The sequence below is a fragment of the Girardinichthys multiradiatus genome, chromosome 3 (assembly GCF_021462225.1).
Source record: "Girardinichthys multiradiatus isolate DD_20200921_A chromosome 3, DD_fGirMul_XY1, whole genome shotgun sequence".
NCBI classification, from domain to species: Eukaryota; Metazoa; Chordata; class Actinopteri; order Cyprinodontiformes; family Goodeidae; genus Girardinichthys; species Girardinichthys multiradiatus.
The window spans coordinates 14,514,537-14,535,315 of NC_061796.1; the positions used below are offsets into that span (position 1 = coordinate 14,514,537).

Below are 20,779 nucleotides of genomic sequence, written 5' to 3' on the forward strand. Positions count from 1 at the left end.
AAGTGCTTTAGTTTAACACGAAATGAAAAACGTATCTATTAAAAAGAAACTGCTCACATGTATGTTTATTTAAAAAAGAGATCCATCCTTCTGATTTGTGTTGACTGGAGCTACCTGATGCATAAGAGCCAAAAATAACAGCCTACTGTACAGTAAGCTCTCAAAGTTTTCTGGTTTTACTTCAGTGTTGAATGACTGAGCCCTGTAGGTAGACCATCTGATAACATGAAAGAGAAACATCTGTCACATTGGAATTTAGTGGAGATACCAGTGCTTGTTTGAGAACAAAGCATAACAAACTGCAACAGGAATAGCCATTTGGCTGGTTTGCCTATCTGAAAGTTTGTGTGTGTGTGTGTGTGTGTGTGTGTGTGTGTGTGTGTTCCTGTCTTGGCATCACAGTGAGAACCATTTTCCCGATTTCACCATCAAATTGAGGACCGTTTGTACCAAAGTGAGGACATTTTGCTGGTCCTCATGACCTATTTTGCTAACGGTTAGGTTTAGGACTAAGGTGTGAATTGAGTTTAGGTTAAGGTTAGGGTTAGGCATGCACTGGTAATAGTTAGGTTTAGGGTTATTGTCAGGGTTAGGGCATAGAAAGGGTTGAAAATGACTGAAAATCAACGGAAGTCAATGGGAGTCAACACATGGTCCTCACTACATATAGCAAAACAAGAGTGTGTGTGTGTGTTTGTGTTTGTGTGTGTGTACCCGGGTGTTTAGGAGAAGTCAGTGGTGGGAAACTCTTCCTGATGGTGAGAACCAAAAGGTGTTGTCTGGCCTACAGGTTAAATGAAACAAAATATATGACTTTCACTCTGGGTGATTAGATATCTTTGACACTTACTTAAAGCTTTACCAATAATGCTTTCACACTGCCAGTGGGCATGGGACTGGGGGTTTGGTGCGTGTGTTTGTGAAGCCGTGGTCTGGCAATGTTTTATCAACAGTGCTAGGACAATATGATCATCTACTTTGTTTTATCTCCTTATATAATTAAAACAATGTCCTAAATCATGAGATGCCCAACAATCTCAAACATTGTTGAAGTTAGCTTGTAAAAAGATACTGGGCCCAAACATTGTGCTCTAAACATTTAGAGTGGAGCATTCTGTGGGGCAGCTTTAGGTAAGGTAAGGTAAGCTTTGAATCCAATTCTCATGACCTGGCTCAAATGCCACAACAAAAAGGAAGACACACAAACTAATGTTTAAATCAAACGTATCTAATATGAAGTGTGAAAGTCAGTGAAATCAGGGGTGTATGGTGTGCATGAGTGGAGGATGTATGTGAAAGTGTCGTAATTTGCAATCAAGATAACCTACAAAGAAAAATGTGGCAGCGTACCTTTAAAGCTGTTGAAAATTGACAGATTAAATGTAGTAGCAAAAGGAGCACAACAGTCAAACCAAATGGATTATTTACAAAGTTACCACATATACCAAAAGTAGCAACTAATAATCCAGACCAAACATAAACTTGTCACCACAACACAGTTTGGGTTAAAAAGGTTTATTTACAGGGTTCAGAATGTAAAGAATCAGATCATAATCAGAATCAGCTTAATTACCAAGTTTGTACAGATGAACAAGGAATTTGACTCTGGTACACTTTGCTCTCAATAATAAAGAAGATCTTTTTTAAATGTACATATATAGACAAGTGACTTTACAATATAATATAATGTAAGATCAGTCCAAGTATGCATGTTGTTGTTTTGGAACTGACTGTCTGACATTGTTGTATGTCTGTATGTTGTGTGCATAGGTGTGAGTGTTTTTTATGTGTTTGCAAGAGTGTGGGGATGTGTGATTGTGACTGTGTGTGCCTGTTTTTATGTCAGGTTAGGTCACGGGCTGCTCCCTCTCCTGGATCAGTTTAGGCCCCCTATCAAATCTGGGGACTATTTATTCCACATTCCCTGCTGGTGGTTGATATCTCTGCCCGCTGGTGTACTTGTGGTTCTCGGTGTCCAGGGCTGGGTTCTTTGGTGTGTGCCGGCTCACTCCTGGTGGCTGCTTGCCAGGGCCTGGGCCTCGGGGCTCTGTTGGGCCTATGCTTGGGGAGTGATGTGTCCGGTGGTTTCGGGTCTCTGGGTCCATGGGTGGATCTGCTCTGGTGTAGACGGCTGCTGGCGGGGCCTGTGGGGTCGCTGCTACAGCTCCCTGGGGCTTCTGCACTGTGGCTGCTGGGTGGTTCCCCTGGGACTCTCCCCCGCTCTTCTCTGGCGGGGTTGTCCCAGAGATGGTTCCCCTGGGGTTTCTGTGCTCTGGGGGGCGTTTTGATATTTATGACTCAGATCTCCTTCGTATCTGTCTCAGGTCCAGGGAGGCAGGTCTGTGGCTCCTCACACTTGCTATTGCATATTTTTATGGAGAAACCTTGTATACAAAAGCGCACTCACACTCAAAGCCACAGGTGTTTAGATTCAGATACACAAATGTTTCACATTGAGCTACAGTTACTACTAAATACATCTTGCATTCATTAGTACCGTGCACGTTTTGGTAACAATGCTGTTATTATACATGTTTCTGCAGGTGTAGAAGCAAGCAGGGTGTTATTTTGTAATTTCTTCATCCTTCTTTCTCTCCTCCATTCTTTTCTCGTTCCCTCCATTTTTCCTTTTTGCCCCACCTCTCTCTCTTCCGTGCTTATTTTTTTCCTTTTGTTTCTGTCTCTATATCTGTTACAATTGAAATAATACTAAAGCAGTTTCTCATAATTTTCTTTTTAATAAATATCAAGCAGAGCATTAAACCTTTAGCCATAATGCTCCTCTTGTGAAAGTCATCTGTTGGACTTCTTCTTGGCACTCAGACAACAATTCTGAGTGCTACTCTGTTGGACACGACAGAGTAGAAAGAAAAAAGTAATTTATTTGACACATCTAAACCAGGGACACTGATTAAAGTCAGAAGCGCTGTCGCAAGCTGCTGTGAATTAGGACCCAATCGCAGGCAGGAGCCAGGGCATATCATGTGAAGTGGATATTTAATAAATAAGAGGACTTAAAAACCAGCAGGAGGCACAAAGTGAGCCAACGAGGATCAACTATTGAGACGGGAAGATGGTAACAGGTGGATATAACAATGACTGGTGATTCTAATGATGCTTTGGTTGTATAGCTGTGAAGGGAGCAGGAAGTTAAGCCACAGTAGGACAATAACTAAAAAATACTGCAAGGAAACAAAGAGGAAAATAACTGGACAAACTCAGCACAGGAAAATAAGGGACTCTCAACAATATCTCAGTGATTCTCAAAGAGTGAGGTGCGCCACAGCACATTTACTTATATTTTATTATTCGCAAGCTGTACTAATGTGTAGTATACCAATTTTGCAACCTGGACTTGTTTCCACATAACACATGTAATAGATCTGCATTTCCATAGTGGCTAGAGGAGGGACCAAAACCAACCATAGTACCTTGATACACACTTTATTGGCATAGCACTCACTAGGCAAATCAGTCCATGCTGCATGGGAGGGGTTTATTTACTTTTTTAGAGCAACACTTGTTTCCTGATGTAAAAATGTGTTGCCTGAATCAGGGAGAAGATCTGTCTGCATCTGAACTGCACTAAACTCTGTTCTTTAGAAGTGTAGTCAGCAAAAAAGTGACTTTGGTCCCAGTGTCGCTGGTATAAATATAGATAACTGTCTTGTTATCAATGTATTAGGTTTCCCTATGGTTTTCAAAATATACCATTCATTCTAATTACATTTTTAATACATAAAAGGCTAACAAAAGGAGAAGTAATGTTTGTCGTAATCTTGGATGGGATTCTGTTTCCTAATTTTCTTACTATTTTTGGGGTTTAACATTTTTTCCACAGAATGCTTTTGAGACAAGGTTTATTTCTGAGGCAGACCTGTTTTAAACTATTAAAAACACATATTTAACGAAAAACAGGGCATTCTGTGTGAGATGCTGAGGTATTATGTGACAATAGATAAAATAGAAAGTGAAATACAATAGTGAAAAACTAATACAACAATAATATTAGTATTGATGGGTTAATTTTCAAAATGATTTTAATAAGAAATTTGAAAACAAGCAATAAATAGCTTTTTTAAAGTAGTTTCTTGGCACAAATAACCTTATGCCTCTTGAGCAATTTTATATTTAATTTTAGCTCTTTTATTATATTTTATTTTTTTCTTGAATTCAATTTATAATAGGATTTTGTAGGCAGAGCTGTGAGCAACTGTGTATGATGCCTGAAAGACTAAACGTTTCCTTAAGGTCCTAGTGCCTTTAAAACAGACAATGTCTTGGAAGCCATAGGAATTACACTGTTTGCTCCTTTTCAGCTTACAGTTTTATGTTTGAAACAATCCAAGAAGCTGGTCTGTGTTTAGGCCTACTAAGCAGTTTATTGCAGGCTTACGTCTGAAACAGACAACCATGCATGTTTAGCCAAGCATGGCTAACATCAGCTTGTCAGGCTCCCAACAGGGAGTATTGTAAGGCCTTAGAAGAGATGACTCAAATGCAAGACTCAGTGGCGTAATTTCAGCAATCCTTTAATACAGTCCAACATCATTACACAGAAGTCTAATCCAATGTTGTGCAATAATGTGTTTAAGTTACTTAAGATTTTTTAAGTAAATTTCGGTCTGTCAAGTATTGTCCTGTGAATACCCGCCCAATATAGTGGTGGTATTAGTACAGATGAAAGAGTGAGTCAGGCACTGGGATTCTTAAAACAGCAAACTCTGCACACATATGGAATAAATTTACATCTTTCCAAAATATAACAAAAACAATTCAACTCCCAGTTAAATTATTTAATTGACTAAATCTTTACTAGCCTAGAACAATTCAACTAAAACTACCAAGAAAAATGAAGGAATTAAGTAATGAAACTATATACAATTAAAAGGGGAACCGATAAATGGTCTATGTCTATAGATTCTCACTAGATGGCGAAGAGCTGGGTGTAAATCTTTTAGTGGTTTTAGCTAACAAAGGAAAGTAGCTTATTTAGCAATCTTAGTGGTTTCAAGTGTGCTCAAAATACCATTAATATAAATATTACAACTCATTACAATAAGGTGTGTCGCAACACAGAACAGATGGGCTAGCCTTAAGGCTTTGAGTTCTGTTCGCATTAGCTTCACCAGGTAGCTGTTTTACCACAACAAACAAAAGCAAACACCATGAAATAAATATTTAGATTGTTTCATCCTAAACTAATTTTCTCTGCCCAGACACTACCTCATACATGGACCGCTCTGATAAACAGGAATTAATAAGGTCTAAAGGGTGTTAAGGTGAACAAAGAAAACTGCTCTAAGTAGCAGCACGAGGGAAGGTGTGTGATGCTGCGATTCCTATACTGTCTCATCTCAGGCAGGGAGGAAGGAATGCCGCTTCACTCAACCGGTTATTCACTGTCTCTTGTGGGGGAACCTCTGGCTTGGATTTTGTTTCTACAGAAGCTCAGAAAAAAAATTCTAATACAGCTTGTCTTAATTACCCCTTAGCTTGAACTCTGGAGGCACAAACAACATTACTTAACCTTTGGTTGTCCTTCGATTGACGAGTGCATGAACGCCAGATCATAGCCAACTTTGGATCCAAGGATTCTTTGAAGTAGAGTCATACTCGCCAGGGAGTTTCAAAGACATTCAGGTAGTGCACGTTCTCCCTGATGTGATCAGCTGAGATGCAGCGGGTTATGAGAAAGACATGGGTGGAAGAAGTGCTGTTAGTGGCTCAATGACACCACGGGACTCCAGCTGTCCAAAGAGTGGGATGCAGTTGCTTAGCCATGTAATCTGAAACAGAAAAGACTTCAACAGCTCTCTTTTGGTTAAGACGTTTGTGTCTGGACAGGATTGAGGCAAGTCTGGGCAGAGACTAATACTAATAAATGTATATACAGTTAAATAAAAAGGAACATATTCTTCACACCATCATAATACTGCTTTTAAGCCTTCATAATTTCTTAAGTTTAAAAACAATAAGCAAGTAAAGAATGACACAGAATAGAGGATGTTAGAAATTATTTACCATCTCCACACCTTTTGGTTTGATAAATTTTAGATGGTCTTTACTCTAATGGTTCACCATGTCTGTGGTCATGTAAGAACAACTGAAGATCATCTCCCAGTCTTTGTGATCACTACTTTGGAGTGGATCAAGATTTTACCACCAACCTTACGCTGTGGTTTTGCATTGTGATTGGGCCGGGGCACAGCACCAAGCAGAGGTATCTGAAACAGAGGCAAGTCTAAAAAATACAAGCTTGGTTGAAATCCCTAGAAAACATAGGAGGGCTTGAACACTTGACAGAAGGGACACAGATGAACGGAAGAGGTATAAATAGACGAACAAAGGAAGGCAATGAGATACAGGTGGAAAATATTGGGGTGAGGCAGAGATTGATCATAGTTGGGAATTTCAGGAAGTAAAGTTATCTGAAACAAGACAGGAAATAAACCAGGAAGTTCAAAAAGAAAACTAAATTAGACAAACAACCGCAAGACAACAAAAAAAAAAAACAGCTAGGACATATTAATGCTGTATTTCCGGTAAAAGTACCTTTACTGTTAAAATGATCACTTAAGAATTCCTTCACTATGTAAATCTGCAAAAAATAAAAGTTGATTTTTTTTCTTTACATTTACCTACTGCATTACTGTAAGAACACAAAACTGTGATGTTGTAGCTATAAGTAATCCTGTTTATATTTCATACCAGTCCATGCCTCTTCTAATGCATAAGAAAATGATGGTTTTTAATTTACAAACCCATTTGTGCCCTAATATAGACTTTGGTCACAAAGATATACCCCTACAAATAAGGGAGACTTCTCAAATACTAACACTGGGTAAAAGATATGGCCTAAATCTGCCAATTACAGTCAAATGAGGACAATAGGCAAGGGTCAGTATAAGATTTTCTTGTTATATCTTGTAACAGGTAAACAGCTAATGCAATTGGTAGATGTTATATGTCATGTTTCAGCAGTGACGTACACACACAAAAAGCCAACAAAGCATCAGCAGCTAACAGTAGAGTGGCTCAGTGAAAATAGTATGAAGAATAAAAAACAAAATACAAATTTTCCCTGTAAACAAATCTGCTCCTAATTTGATACCGCAAATGACCATAATAATCAAGCTCAGTAAAATGAACACCACAAATGAGCATATGTTTAAACAGACATGTTGTGATACATTTTTTCAGAATACCATAACAAACATTGGTCTCCTAATATTATTTTATACTGATTTGGCAAAGCATTTTTTCTCCTGTACTGCATGTTTTCTCCTCATTCGTTTTTTGAATTGGTCTCTATCTAGCCAGGAGGGAAAAAATACTAACTGAAAAGTATTGAAGTTTCCCACTGCTGTTTTATTTGAATAGTAACAGATCTAATTTCTCAATCTGGACAACCTCACAGTAAACTGACAAAAAGAAAATAGTTCCAATTTGTCTGTGTCAATACTTTTCAGAGTAGCTGCCAGTCAAAACACGGTGCTTAATGAAAGAAGAGAATAGCCAAATCCCTGAATAGATGAAGCAGCCCCAGGTGAATTCATTGATGTCTTGCTATGTGGGCCTATTGTGGCTGAAATTTGAATTACAGATTGCAATCCTTATCATTCCAATCATTTAACAATAAAGCACAAGTACAACCACAAACTAAGTGGTGTGATTATGGTTTGCAATGATTTCAGGAAGTAACTTTCAGTTTGTGTCAACTTCTTGAAAATGATGACAAAATTCAATGAAAATGTTTACGCTTAATTTTGTTGTTTCATTATAGATATACTCCTGTCTACACAGATCAACAACATATTGATATATATACACAAATAATAATCACTAGTTTAAAGACTATAATATATTCTATTTTGTGATAAGAGATAGTGTAATAAGAACTTAAACAGAAGCCAGATCAGATATTCTTTAAATGTAAACTGTCCCTCTCTTCACAGATGAGATTGATCAGTCATGCTTTGTCCACTGGGATGTGTCTCTTAATTTGTGTATTCACAGCTGCCATCTGTCCCCTCACTTACTCTCTCTGTATTTAAATTTGAGATGCCCGGAATTAAAAATTATAGTTCAAAACTGTTAATTTTGACAGTTTTCTCTATAAAGACCTCCCCCTCCCAATGGAGCAATTCAACTCTTCTTAACCTGTCAATAAAGCAAAACATATGCAATTTAGAGCAGAATAAACAAAGTAAATACATGTATCATGACACTTTTCACATCTTTAATGTGGGTAATTTTACAATGATATAAGCAGTTGCCATTTTTCTCTGTTTTCTGACCAAGCTATGAGAATAAAAACGGTGAAGAGCTGATGGATGTGCAAGTTCCTAGTATCCAATGTAACTGAGATTAGTGAGTTTTCGCTATTTACCAAAAGATTGAGGTATTTAGAATTGCAAATTGAAAAAAGTAATCATTCATTTCCGTATCTAGCAATGTTATATAAATCAACTAGGGTCAAACTGGAAACCATTGTTGGTAGTTAGACAACTAAATTATCTTTTAGCATTTGTTATTCAGGATTATCTAGTCCTGATTTAGATACCTAGATACTTATTTTTGTTGCTGCATCTATTTGTAAATTATCTTCAGTGACTCTTCAGCATGGTATTGCACAGAATTTAATGCTTAGGACTATTTCTGTGCTTTGTTTGCTTCCCTTTACACTCTTCCACATATCGTTTATTCCTACTCATGTTTATGCTGATCATATTTAGCTTTTTTCTTCTTCTAAAACTCAATGGATTGAATTTTAGACAAAGTATGAGTCCTACAAAGATTATTTCAATGTACAAATGTCCAGGTTGGCTGATAATTCTCTTCATCTAAATCGTGATAAAGGTGACATTCTTAGCTGTGCTTCCAAAAGTTTAATATTTCAGTTTTTCCAAACTCTAGACTCGTTAACAACATACAATAAACCTAAACCTAAAATATTAGGGGTAATTATTGATGATGATCTTACATTTCACCCACGTCAAAGGTCAGGTTCATAACTGTTAACTGCTAAGAAACGTGTGAATTGACCATTACATAATTAAATGCTGACTTGAATTAAATAACAGACGTTCTCTCACTGTGACAATGACCTGTGTCCTTTAAAGTCCCTTTTCCTGTTGTGTTTGTGGAAATTATTTTCTTTCCCTGAATCATTCTATTACTGTCATGATCTTAGTCACCGATTTGACCCACATGCAGTAACACTCAGAAACAGAGAGCAGTTTCGTCAGATTTATTTAGAGTCAGAAACAGAACAGGCAAAACACAGGATCCGCAGCCGGGCAACTGTACGGGAGAAGAAGGGTAAGTACACTGGCTCAACAGGACTGTAACCAGATGATCGGTAAGCTTACTTGTCAAGAGTGAGGTACCTGCCAGGGAGAGGAAGCGTGTAGAGCCTGGAGCACAGGTCGGTTGGTAGGACTTGCTGGAGCTCGAGTAGTCGCTGGTGCTGTGAGTTGCCGGAGGGTGAACAGGGTTTTGAGGATCGCACTGTGCACCGAGTCGCTGGAGACTGCCAGTTGAGCAAAGGTTCAGGTAGTAATCTCTGTCCATGGTTGTCATGTGGATCTCTTGACTTGAAGGCAAGCAAGAGCAGGAAGCAACACCTACACAGAGAAGGACAAGGCTATTAGTTCAGGTTTCAAAGCAAGAGAATGGTTCTTAACGTTCACACGGAAAGTCAGGAATCGGGCTGGATTGAAATACCGCTAGTGGCAAAACACTCAGCCGCTGAGGTACTGGCAGTCCTCCCTCTTACACTGCACAGGGTGATGAAGGAACAAGCTGCACCTGTCACCCTTTGGGTTTCCACGGGCTCCAGCAGCATCTAGTGGTGGAAAGGGGTTAGCACCTATCATGAGCACCCAGGCTCTGACACCACCTCCCCCTCAACGGCGGCCACCCAGTGGCCCAGGAAGAGCAGGCCTGGGGGCCAGGAAGTCACTAATCAAGGACTGGTCCACGATGAAAGAACGAGGCGGTAGGGCGGTGCCTGGGAAAGGCTTCTGTTGGCATAACGTTTGTGCAGGGCGGCGGACCTCTGGAGGGCCTTGGAGGCGGCGTCCCAGATGCGTTGACATCTGCGGACGTGATGCCAAACTGACGTCACAGCTATCTCCTTTTCGTCCGCTGGGAACAGGAGTGGCTGTTACCCCAACGAGGCTTCGAAGGGTGTACAACCAGTGGCTGCAGAGAGGTGAGAATTGTGTGAGTACTCCATCCATGGCAGGAAAGCGTTCCACTCCGTGGGATCAGATGACATCGTGCACCTCAGGGCAGCCTCCAGTTCTTGGTTCAAACGCTCAGCCTGGCCGTTGGTCTGGGGGTGGTACCGAGAGGTCAGCAACACCTTGGCACCTAGGGCGGCGCAGGACTTCTTCCAGACTCGAGCGGTGAAGTGCGACCCTCGGTCTGATAGGATCTCCTGTGGTATCCCGTGTAGGCAGCTTCCTGAGCGGGACGAGGTGGCAGGCTTTCGAGAACCGATCCACTGGTCAATATGGTGGTCATGCCGTGACAGCGTGCTACCCGGTCCCGAAGTCTATGGCGATGTCGAGAGGCTGTAACAAGCCCGCTGGGGGTCGATTGGACGGTTTGTTTCTAGCACACGATGCGCAGGCACTGATGTACTCCTTGACATCCTGGTGTAAGGTGGGCCACCAGAACCTCCTGGCAAATGATGCAATGGTCCTGCTGCTGTCTGGATGGGTTGCAAGTTTGGTGGAATGGAACCAGCCGATCAATCGGGATCTTACGACAGTGGGAACATAGAGGTGGTCAGCTGGTCCATTACCTGGCCCTGGGTCAGCAGGAAGGGCCCGCCGCATGATGTCTTCTATCTCCCAGGTTAGAGCGCTGACAGTACATTTAGGTGGCAGAATGGGCGCTACCTGTTCCTCAGAGTGGCGAATTGACGTGAGTGCATCCGGTTTGATGTTCTTGGAACCAGGTCTGAAAGAAATGGACAAATTAAAACGAGAAAAAAAAAACAAAGACCAACGTGACTGGCGTAAGTTCCGGCGTTTAGCAGACTGGATGTATGATACGTTCTTGTGGTCTGTCTACACCAGCAAGGGATGTTCAGTGTCTTTCAGCCAGTGCCGCCACTCCTCCAATGCCAACTTGATCGCCAATAGCTCCCTGTCACCCACATCATGATTACACTCGGGTGCAGATAGGCAACGGGAGAAGAAGGCGCTTCGGTGGAGCCATCCGTCTTGGTCTGAATGCTGGGAGAGAACGGCCCCCGCTCCAGTGTCGGAGCCATCCACTTCGAGGATGAACTGCTTTGCTGAGTCAGGGTGTATAAGAACTGGTGCTCTGGAGAACCTCTTCTTTAGCTCGGTATAGGCTGCTTTGGCCACTGGAGTCCAAGTATAGGGAGCCTTACAGGATGTGAGGGCAGTCAGGGGGCTGGCAGTCTATCTGCAGTTGCGGACAAATGGTCTGTAGAAATTGGCGAAGCCAAGGAAACGTTATAGCTGCTTCTGCGGCTCGGGCACCGGCCAGTCCTGCACGGCCTTGATCTTCTCAGGATCGGCGCGAACCTGTCCACCCTCGAGAATCAGACCCAGAAAACAGATGGACGGCTGGTGGAAGTCACACTTCTCGGCCTTCACAACAAGCTGGTTCTCTAATAGCCATTGAAGAACCAGGCAGACATGGCGACGGTGCTCTGATAGGGTCCTGGAATAGATGAGGATGTCATCGAGATATACAAAGACAAAAGTGTTAAGATAATCTCTCAGCACATCATTGACCAAGGCCTGAAAGACCGCTGGGGCATTGCACAGGCCGAATGGCATTACCAAATATTCAAAATGTCCCAGGGGAGTCATGAAGGCCCTCTTCTACTCATCACCCTGGCGGATACAAACAAGGTGGTAAGCATTCTTGAGGTCAAACTTGGTGTAGATGGTGGCATCCTGGACAGGTTCAAACGCTGACGAGAGCAGTGGCAACGGGTATTTATTCTTTACTGTGATGGAGATCAGCCCTTTATAGTCAATGCATGGGTCCCATCCTTCTTGCCCACGAATGCCCCCTGGGAAATAGGAAATATGTACAAAGAGATATGTTCTCGGTGGTTACCTGATAAGACCAGTTCCAACGGCTTAGTTCGGTAGGTAAGTGTCTGCAGTGACTGGCCATTTAAGGCCAGTACCTGACGTGGTGTAGGAAGTTGCTCAGTCTTTATACGTCGTTGTCGATAAGACTTATTTCACAACCTGAATCTATGAGTGTGCAGTGAGGGGCACTGCGGCATGATCAATGCACAGCATGTCGGGTGATGTAAACCTAGGGGCCTTAAGACTAGAGGTCTGTCCCGCCCCTTCATAACCGGCGGACACCTTTTTTGGCCGAGCTGGGCAAGCCAAGATAAAATGGTCAGAGGAGCCACAATAAAAACATTGGTTGGCCTCCCGCCGGCGTTGCCGCTCATCTGGGGACAACCTCGCCCTGCCTAGCTGCATGTGCTCAGACTCATGGTGACCGGCGGCAGCTGCGGATGGAACTGGAGAGCGGGGTGGTGAAGTCAGCTGGGGCCTAGGAACACCTTGTTCTAAGCGAGTACGTCTCCTCTCCCTCATCCCGCTGTCTAACCTAACTGCCAGGGCAATGTACTTATTGAGCTCATCGGGCTCGTCCACTAAGGCTAATTCATCCTTTAGCACCTCGTCAAGAGAATTACAAAAGGCTAATTTCAAGGCGCATGGAAATATACCTACATTTTGTGGGGAAATTGCTACTTCCCTTCTTCAAGGACGAGTGCCTTCAGCATCTTCCGAAAGTATGAAGAAGGATTTGCAGAAAGACTTCATCTGATCAAGGGTCAGTTCCTTCTATTTATGGCTTTGACACAGCAAAGCGGTAAACTGCAAATAACGGTAAAATGACAACAAACTTTATTTTAGACATAAATGTATTGTGTGTTGATATGACATCCTGGCCATTGTTTTGATAGCAGTAGCATTGTGTCTTCTGCTTTTGTTAGTGCTGTGTGCTCGCTTTTAGCTCCTTGAGGAGATAACCGTTTTGAATATCGTTATTATAAAAACTGTTTTGCATTGTTCAAATTTATTTTTAGCAGGTTAATTCATTGAGATTAAGGAAAAACAGATAAAATGGAGCAAACTCATAACTTGACCAACAGAGTTTAAAACATCTCATTGAAGATAGGTGGGGGGCACTTCATCCTCTGAGCCAAAGTTAGGAAATCTCTGGCTCAGATTCCTTTTCTGCAGAAGCTCAGAAGGAAAGGTTGAGACAACTTGTCTTAATTCCCCCCTTGATTTACTGGATTCGTGTATAGCAGAAGCTTTGTTGTTGCTTTTTTTCTGCTCATCATTGTTAATTTCGTCAATTTAAACTATAATAAGAAAATGTTGTCAACTGCCTTATTTAATCAGAATCAGAAAAGCTTTATTGCGTACGTTTTTGGACATACAAGGAATTTGTTTTGGCGTAGTCGGTGCAATACAATACAAATTAAACAGTATAAACAGTATAAACATATTTACAAAAAGAGTAAGTACAAGAACAGCACTAAAATTAAATAAAAAAGGAATTAGAATGAAAATAACTAATGAAAATGACAAAAACAAAATGTTTGTCAATAAATGTCAGTCAGACAATTTGTCAAATATATCTGCTGGTATGAACACCGAAGGCTTTGTTGTTTCAAAAACAATTTTTCAGAGCTTAGTGATATGATGGTTTTGATCATAGAACAAAGATGAAGTAAGTAATTAAAATGCCAAATTTCTTTTTATTTTGTTTTACTTCACAACATAGTATAGGCATAAGCACATATTTCACTAAGGCAAGATCCATGCTGTTATTATTGGCCATCTTAGCCAAAATCATCATCTCTGGTCAGGAGCTTTAATCGGTCTGTGGTCATTCAGTGTGACAGATGCACCGTCCATCACTCCCATGAACAAAGCCCTGCAACAAATGTCAAGCAGTGATTTATATTTTCTGGGAAAATTGTTCTGTGTGACTGCTGTTGTGACCCATGTCTAATTCTTCTAGGCCTGACATGTGCCATCTTTTTTCTCCTGCTCTCCCTCTTTCAACATCCAATCCTAAAAATAAGCACATTAACAGCCGTAACTTGCTGTTTATTTACCGACTGACTGGTAAGTCTGTCGGATCTGTCTAATGTGATCGCGCTGCAGCAACAAGTAGTGCAGTCTGGCAATTTCCATCATGCACTGTGACAGGATATTAAGTCACGTTTTGTGGAGACCACATGGATTTTCAGTGCAGGGCAGTTAAGCTTTGTATTTCACAGTACAGCAAGTGATTTTTTTATAGTTAAGGTCAAAATTCATACCTGTTGTAGCTAAACTATACACCGCAGAACATGTCAATATAATCGTTCCTAGCTAGTATGTATTGTGTTTTCCCCAAATCACAAAAGAAGAAAACAAAACATTTTTGGACCTCTAAGGCCGGTGGCGCATTCAATTCACCTTTATAATAATCTCTTACAAAATTCAACAGCTCTGCAAAAGGAACTGGCTCACTGAATGTAACCTTTTAAACGTTTTTTTATCCTAGTCTCAAGTATACATAACCTGCCCATATGGCTTCTTGGTAAAAGATGAATGTTCTGTCATAATCTATACACTATTTGAAATATGTCATTGTTTAAATATGCATTTATATTTGTTCTAACTGCAGCCGTATGTGCAGAATGTCACATCTCTCTATATGTATAGGTGTTGTATAACAATGTAATCTGTCATTGTGAAGCATAAGGAGAGCAAGCTCAAGGTCACAACATGCTGGAGCAATCAGCAGTAGGTTTTACAATGTACATTGAATTGTACGACTGGATCAAAGATCAAAGAAATGTACACAAAGGATTTCTAAATCCATAGAGATATATAAGACGAAGAAACTTTACACCAGTCAGGTGCTTTTGATTCAGATCACACAAGGAAATATTTTGTGACGAATAGTTTGACTATCACAAATCTTTTAGTGTACGCGCTCACATGATGGAAATCTTTTTCTGTCATGTCTCTGAACTGATGAGAGAGCAATGACTTTCTGGAGTACTTTGAATGTAGGTATGCTACGTTTAGCATCAGTAGCAGGTAATCGTCTGTCCATTTGTAGAATTCTTATAGTGCTGGCAAATTGTAGGCATCTCTTTCATTTTTTTTATTGAGTACATGAATGCTGACAGTTCAGTGACCTCAAAGTGGTAGAGGCGTCTTCAATTTGTTTTAAATGGATTAGCAGCAAGTACAACAAGCTGCCTTTTTGAAGGCAACTCAATAACTATTTCTTTTCTTGCTTCAAAATAAGAGTCTCAAACATAGATACAGGATGTCAAGCTCAAAGCTCATATATTTACAACAGGGTCCCATAACCATATAATATAATAGAATCTTTTTACACCACTATTTGTCATGACTGGGAGGACATCCCTGCAAGACACAGAATTGAGGCGGACGGCCCAGAGGTCGTCCCATGCAGACACGGAGTTCAGGTGGATGGCCTGGAGGTCGTCCCGGACAGACCCAGAGTCCAAAAGGACGATGGTGGGACCAGAAGCACCCCCAACCAAGCTTGTCAGGAGGCCAGCTTAGACGTCTAGAGGACCCTCAGAGTAGGTGATCTGAAAGACGGCCACGGAACGTAGAGGACCCTCGGAGACGTCAATCAGGAGGTCAGCCACGAGGAAGCCGGTGGCGGAGCTTGGGAGAGCAGTGCAGAAGCCGTTGGAACCCTCGGCGAGGCTGTGGAGATCTGCAGCAGAGACCTACAGATCTGTGGCAGGGCTCTGGAGATCTGCGGTGGGGCCCTGGAGATCTGTGGCAGCGCTCCCTGGAGATCTGCAGCAGTGTTCCCTAGAGATCTGCGGCGGAGATGCTGAAGCTCAGCAGATGGAGGCAGTGCGTCCTCGTACCCCTCACGGACAGGAATAGGAAGCAGTTCATCCTCGAACCCCTGCAAAACAGGAACAATAGGAGGCAGTTCATCCTCGAACCCCTTCCAGAACAGGAACAGGAAGCAGTTTGTCCTTGAACCTCTCCGAAACAGGAACAGGAAGTGAAAGCAGTTCGACCTCGAGGTCTTCCGGGACCGGAACCACAAGTGAAGGCAGTCCGTCCCCGAACCCCTCATGGGCAGGAACAGGATATGAAGGCGGTTTGTCCATGGACCCCCCAGAGCAGGACCAGGAACAGGATCAGGATCAGGAGTCGGTGGCAGTGATGATGGCCGGGGTGTAGCCAGGAGTTGAAGCAATGCGCTGGCCCTTTTTGGAGAGGGGAGTGGAGGTAAGAGCAGGAAGACTCTGAATGGATGTGTCAATCTCCTCCAGAGCTTTCTGACACTCTGTTTCAATAATGAAGTGGGTCATAGGATCCTGGGGGAAAAAAATACCCAATTCCTCTGCCATGGAGAGCTGGGAAGAAATCCGGAAGTGCGATAACAGTTTAGCTAAGATTTCACCTGTTTTAAACGCCCTCTCCAATCTTCTTGCTTGGTCCATATGGCTGGTTCCTTCTGTTATGATTTGTGGTTTGTGCTAGGACCAAAGTGCAGAGAAGGTGCCAGGAGTCAGATGAATGAAGGTTAGTCGAGTTTTAATTATCCCTACTCACAAGACATGACAGGAAAATAGGAGTATGACATGCTCCAACCAGACCTGACCACAGAATATCAGACATCAGGGTAGGATACAGATCACTAAACTAACATGACTGAACGACATGGAAGACAAGGAACCAGTGGGGAACAATAGAAATGAAAGGGATTAAATACAAACAGAAAAGCAGGGGGAACCAATAAACAATGAGACCAGGTAATTACAGGAAACAAGTCTCTAGACTGCGGTACACCGAGATAAACAAAAGACCAGACCAGGAAAATAACAAAAACACACACACCGGCTAGGAATGACACTAGCAAATTCAACTCTTTCTAATTTGATGTGTTGTACAGATTATACCGTAGGTCCTGCATTCTGATTTTTTGCAAGCAGCACATTTGTACTAACAATAATAATGTTTGTAGACAAAACACTATTAGTTTTATGTATCTTTAGTCACCAGTAATTTCTTGTATTTGTATCATTAGCACCACTGCATCTATTCATGACGTTTTAAGAGATCCACTTGTCCAAGGAATATTAATGCTAGACTGAGTTGAGACAAAGACCCGTGATTGCGGTTACATGTAACTGCTCTGGAATATTACACAGCAAGTTATAGATTTTGGTGAATTAGGCTCTATCGTTGTGGAAAAGAGTCGGCCCTGATCTGCCAGGCCTGTGAGAGAACCAAGTGGGTGATTTACCAAACACATGAAATTCCCTTGTCAAAATGAGACACAAAATGCCACAATGCTGATAAAATTTCCGTCATTATTAATCTTCTATTTTACCATTGCCAGACATTTGACACAGTATGCAGAAATACTTATTTACTCCGTCAGCAGCAGGATGCCTGGTTTCAAATCTGCTGAAAACTTCGCAGGACTGGGAAAAGCTACATTCAGCTGTGATTATATAATAACTTTAAAAAAAAACACAGCCTCATAAAGTACAATGCTGACTAAAACATCCTTCTTATAATCTATTTCACTAACTATGAAAGTAAAAATGTTATTGTTATTGTTTTATGCAGCTATATTCTATTATATAAAGAGACGTAGAAAGTGGAAAGCAGGCAAGGACCTCAAGTCAGTGGAGTCTCAGCTGAGGCAGAGGGAAGTTTATGGAAATGTGGCCGAGGGCCCTGCATGTCTAGGTTTCTTACACTGAGTCCAGATTTGCAAAGTCATAGGCAAATAGAGCTAATAGGCAGAAGTTCGAGCTGATGCGGAAGGAGAAAGAGCAAGCAGGATGTTGGGTCTAAAACAACAAGGAGTATGGATAAAGTGAGAATCAACTGAGCAGTGAAGGGTTTCCTGAGATAACATCCAACGAGCAGACTACTACATAGTCTGTTACCTGATTCAAATGGTGTACAATGGCCTACCCAGCCCAGGAAATCTCCATGTCTGGATCAAAATCGAGACTCTGGCCTTGTGCTCCAGAAAAAATCCTCAGCAGTTGCCCAAAGGCCAGAAAAACGGTCCACACAGCCTGGATCAGTGCCCAGCCTCCTTGCTACAGAAGCTGGACTTGGAGCTAAGACTTCTGCATTTTCCAGAGCACATCGCTTTAACTGCACTGCGTCTAGACGTGGTTATCTTCTCCAATTCCACCAGAAAATGGTTTAAGGTAGACCTCACTGTACCCTGGGAGCAGTCCATTAATGATGCCCAAAAGCGGAACTGTGCTAAGTACCAGGAGTCGACAGAGCAGTGTAGAAGCAATGGCTGGACAATCATCTGCAAGCCCATTGAGGTGGGGGCTGAGGCTTTGCAGTGAAGACACTATGCAGACTCCTCACCAATCTAGCAATCACAGGCTTGGCAAAAAAGGGTCTATCAAAGCAACCGTTGATGCCGCAGAAGAAGCTACTGGGTGCAGGCCATGGACTGATCACCCCTGGTCGGGTCACCTGGGCAAGGATGTATGATTTTCAAAATGTTGAAGTCCAGCGTGAAGTTTCCACAGTCAGTGATGATTTGGTGTGGCATGTCATCTGCTTGTGATGGCCCACTGTATTTTCTGAAGTCAACAATCAAGGCAAACATCTACCAGGAAATTTTAGAGCACTTCATGCTTCCTTCTGCTGACAAGCTTTATGGAGATTATTATATTATGTTATTATATTTCCCATAAAGGATAATGAATCTATATGAGTTTCACTTTATGAAATCATCTTTCATGATATTCTAATGTTTTGCAGATGTGTCTGTATTGTCCATACCAGGTGAAAGTTTGCAGGATCAAGGGGGGGATTGGTAGTTGTCTTGTAAATTAAAGCCAAGACTTTTGTTTGTTTTCTTTGCCTGCTGAGTCCCCCATTTTATGGTTTTTACCATCATGAGAACTAAAACAAATAACATCTCTAACTGCGAAAAAAATGGAAAATGGGTGGTTAATGTTTTCCATCTGACTTATTAATCATATGTAATTTAGCAGCAAAAGCTGACATGAGTGCCTACGAATCTGATGCGATTCAGCCTCCTACTACAATTCAAACTAGCAGTTGTGATCTTATTATTCCTGATGTCAATTACTTTTGAATATTTTTGATATTATTACTAAGGCTATTTTTCAATTATTAGATTCAGAAATTGCCCATAACTTGATCAAAGTTCATTGTCAAGTACATGCTCTTGATTTACCCATATAGAGTTTTTGAGAGATTTATTTAAACATTATTGGTCCATGAGGGGGATTCCCATTACAGAAAATTCTGTGCTCCCTCCAGAGGACACGATAAGTGTCTGCATAAAAAAACTATGGTGTTTCTTGGCAAAAACAAATTTCAGTCTAAGTCCTGAAAGCAAAGATTTAGCTGCAGTCCGATAAGCATATGCAACATATGATGGACATGACAAAGGATCTGTAGAGCAGAGCTACGCACGTCAGGGAGGAATTAGGACTGCGTCAAAGAAGAAAATGCGGGGAAATTGGAAGGGCACGAGGTCCACATCCATCCACTGAATACATACTAAAATAATTTAAGCAAAAAGTTATTTTTCATTAATAAATCAAATGCCTTTACATTGCATAAGAAGTCTCGTATTTGGACATAAAATACTTAACGGAATTTAGTGAGACGCCCTTTGTAAACTTGACAGTTTGCTTATTTTGCACAATTTTATGAGCTGGTTTGTTAAACTGGACACATATTGTCTTTTGACATCATCAGTCAGCATGTGGCAGTTCTGTTCATCTGTACCATAACAACATGTCAGTATTTTGAGTACTTCAAGACTACTATAATCCTTTTTTGCTGTATCCATTTTTGTAAAGTAATTTTCACTTTGTCTTATTATTGGCTGTTTGTAAATTCACAAGTTAGTTTATATTTTTTGAAGTGTGTTGCTGTAAAGTTGTTTTCGATAATAGATCCTTTAATTGTAGCAGCAAGATGTAATATAACAGTGAACTCGACTAGGAGTCAGACATGGGTTTGTAAAGCGATCATTATAGATTGAGAAAATGTATTTGTGTATCTCTGCTTTTCTTCCATATTTTCTTCTCATAGAACATTTAACAAAATAAATCAAATCAAGACAAATCATCTTTCGCAGAATAGTGATTTACATGAAACCATGAACTGACTCAAAACCAGAACAGTACATCTGCAAGCACTTAACAGACAACTTGAAACCTGAAAGAAATCACCGGTGAATGTGCGGTCCTCTCTCCAATTTAGTTAAATTGTGAGATAAAAACCAACATAACTTGAAAAACAATTATCCAAACAAATGTCAAATGAGATGCTGCAAGTTATACATTTCTGCCTAATCTTTTAAGAAATATTGTATGCTTAGCATCTCACAGAAAGAAAAAAAAAACATGAGTCATATGTGTCCATTATTGAGGGTGATTAAAATAAGAAGAAGACTATTGAACAAGAAAAAATAGACTATTCATGAGTCATCATCTCAGAGGACGTGCATAGTCAGTGATAGACTGTAACAATTGGTTTCCCTAAGCATCTTAGACCTCCACAGCAGCAATTGACTCAGAAATACTGTACAAAGGACGACTCTGTATAGCCAAAGGTGAGAATAGTTGTGCAATATCTGCAGTTTGACAGCGTTAGTCCCGGGGTTTTCCTACCAAACCAGATGGGAGACATAAAGAGCAAAGTCAAGGATTATA

General features: G+C 41.2%; 1 long non-coding RNA gene across 1 annotated transcript in view; it reads left to right on the forward strand.

Annotated features, from left to right (window-relative positions):
• LOC124866122 overlaps positions 1 to 20,779 on the forward strand; it is a 52,784-nt gene that overhangs the window by 17,461 nt on the left and 14,544 nt on the right. The gene's annotated exons all lie outside the window — the stretch shown is intronic.